This window comes from Nicotiana tomentosiformis, chromosome 5, assembly GCF_000390325.3.
Source record: "Nicotiana tomentosiformis chromosome 5, ASM39032v3, whole genome shotgun sequence".
NCBI classification, from domain to species: Eukaryota; Viridiplantae; Streptophyta; class Magnoliopsida; order Solanales; family Solanaceae; genus Nicotiana; species Nicotiana tomentosiformis.
Window position 1 is genome coordinate 40,851,697 of NC_090816.1, and position 2,887 is coordinate 40,854,583.

The window sequence follows — 2,887 nt, forward strand, 5'->3', positions numbered from 1 at the left end:
TTTAATTTCATCTACAACTTTGAAGGAAAATATACTAAAATAAGATGTCTATTTTTTTCTTTTGTAAGGGGGAGGGGTAGGGGATTGAGTGCTTAAGGGTAGTTTTTAGAGAGCAATATATGTTTCCTGTTCTCTTCTCTCAATGCTTTCTTTTCCTTTTTTCCTTTTTCGAAGGGAGGGATGGGCCAATTAGAACAAGAAGAGGAAAAGTATTGCACCACTTGGGTGCAAAGAAGAGTTGGATTGGAACCACTAGGATTCCAATCCAATCTATTTTTTCTTCTTCTTGGTGATTCATAATTAAACCGAGTGATTTCATATATTTTGAAGTTTGACATAATATTGCATCATTGAGCAGCAGATAATAACTTGGCAACTTAATTGGGAATCCATGAAAGAAATTAATGACCAATGCTTTAACAAGGATAACCAGCTTGTGAGGTTGAAAATGAAAATATGGAGAGTATCAGGTCAAACTTAATAAATCAGTTTTTTTTTTTTTTTTGGAACCCAGGAAAATTCGCAGCCGTTACAGCCTCTATCACAGCCTTTGCCCTTCGGGTGAGCACTCTGTGCGCACTGGATAAAACCCCACTGTGTAATAGCCTGCAAACCACACAGGGATGTAAACCGCACTAGGCAAGCCCCGTGCGACAGGCTCAGACCCAGAGGGCATTGTTGTAAAGCTAATTTAACAATTTTGCTAGCAACAATGGTAAATTGCCATCAGATGGACTAATGAAAGTACAACTTAGACTGCAGAAAAACTCGTGAAGCACCCACCTCAAACTCAAAAGATGCCCTCCTCCTCAGCAATATATCTGTCTGCTGATTATAGAGGACATCAAAGGGTAAAACTTACTATTGGATACAACACTATGGATATGTAGAACTGCGCGAAAGACTATTAATTGTCATTTAAACAGTTGGAAAGATTAAGATGACCTGTGGAATCTTTCTTTTTCCTCTTCTTCTTGAAATGTTTAGAAGCTGCTTTCAGCACCTTAGCCCATCGCTGCACGAAATAATGTATTGTAAATTAACTAGACATGAGATTTTACAAATTGGAAATACTGCAGGAATCGCACTGCTTCATTGTTAGTCTTATTGACTATGCAATTCAGTTCATTACACGTATTATTTCTTTGTAACAATGAGATCACACTTATTATTAATACACATGATTTCAAAGATATTTGAACTATGTATTGTCAAAGAATATGAACATCCAATCTATAACCTTAAAGCAATAAGGACAGCGAGATATAGTTATATGATTCATACTATCCTGTTCCGTTCAATCAAATCTATTCATTAAGAAGAATCGATTAAGTATATATGTATTGCATTTGAGCAAATTTCGGATCAATCTATATTGAGTGACCGCTTCCATTGTGTTGTTTTCTAGCATATACCCCCTATTTTTGCTCTTGGAATCAAAAGATATTTATGAGCACATGTCCCTTTGATACCCAATTTGAAACAATATGCTATCGTTTGATCATAGATTCTCAAAGTTGTTTTAAAAAATTTGATTTGGGTGAAATATAGTTTGAACATAAAAATGTGTTTGAATATAATTTTTCAAAACATATTTCACTTTTTATTTTTGAAAAACATGAAACATGCGCAAAAGTTCTAAAAGCTATCAAAAATACCCAATAATACCAAACATCCAAATTGCATAAGCATATGGGCTGAAAAAGAGATAGCCATTAACTCATGCAAATCAAGCAAAACAAATATGAAGAAAATTCATACAAAACCAGCGAAACAAATTTGAAGAAAATTCATACAATTATGAAGAAAATTTATACAAACATTAATAGATTTTAGCAAATTACCTTCAAATTTTGTCTTTGCGATGGATTGCCACAGATTGACACAACTTTGGCTAAGGTTTTCTTCTGTTTATATAAGGTGGGCTTTGTTATAAAATACAAAAGTTAGGGGGAATTTTTTAAATTTGTTTAAAAACAAAACAACAATATTTTGGGCCAAAAGCAGGTCTTGAGCTGATTTTGGGATTTAAAAATTTTGTTTTCAAAATCTGTGATAAAATCTATAAACAAACATGTATTTGTCAAAAAACTATTTGGAAAAAACATACAAAATCTATGGCCAAACGGGGAGCTATATAACTCAACAAATATATAGTTATATGTTACCTTTCTTGGCGTTGTAGTACTGGTGGGAAGCTTAGAAGAAGACGGGGCAGGAGAAAAATCAAAGCCCTTTCTCTTTCTCTTCTTCAACTTGTGGTATATTTTCAGATTATCAAACAAAACACTAGAGAACTTCCTCTTGATATTCTCCGTCATTTCCCAGAAAGGAGCGGCGCCGCTGACTGCTGCTTCTTCCTCATACGTCAACTTTCTGGAAAGACCCAAACTGAGACTATGGTCGTTGGAAGATATATGAGGAGGAGGAGGGACCAAAGGGGACTAAATGGAGCTCTGAGAATAGTCGAAATCGTATGCGGAGTTGTCGGGGAATTTGCAGAGAAGATGTTTGGACATTGACGACTCTAAATATTCAATCACCATCACCATTGGATCGCCCATACTTTCATGTGAGAAAGTAGCTTTGACCGACCAGTATACCCTTTGGCCTTTTGGTTGGAAGATAACAGAAGACAGAAAGTAGCCGTTGCAATATAAGATGGCCCCAACGAAGACAAAAAGACTCGTTATGACTTCACGTGTTACAACAATTTTCATAGTTCCAATTTTTATTACCACAATGTCTCGTGCTTGTTTTGCTTTTAGTTACTCCTCCTTTTCATTTTATATGACACGATTATTAATTGAAAAGTTAATCGCAAATAATTATTGTGACTTTTTAAATAATTATTAAAAATATGAATTTTATTATACAATTAACTATT

General features: G+C 34.6%; 1 long non-coding RNA gene across 1 annotated transcript; it reads right to left on the reverse strand.

Annotated features, from left to right (window-relative positions):
* Window positions 1-350: 350 nt before the first annotated feature.
* Window positions 351-2,662, reverse strand: LOC117280857 (uncharacterized). Its single transcript, XR_011408108.1, has 2 exons — window positions 2,169-2,662; window positions 351-1,015 (listed from the first exon to the last, which is right to left on the reverse strand). It is a non-coding gene; the product is annotated as an uncharacterized lncRNA (long non-coding RNA).
* Window positions 2,663-2,887: the final 225 nt, after the last annotated feature.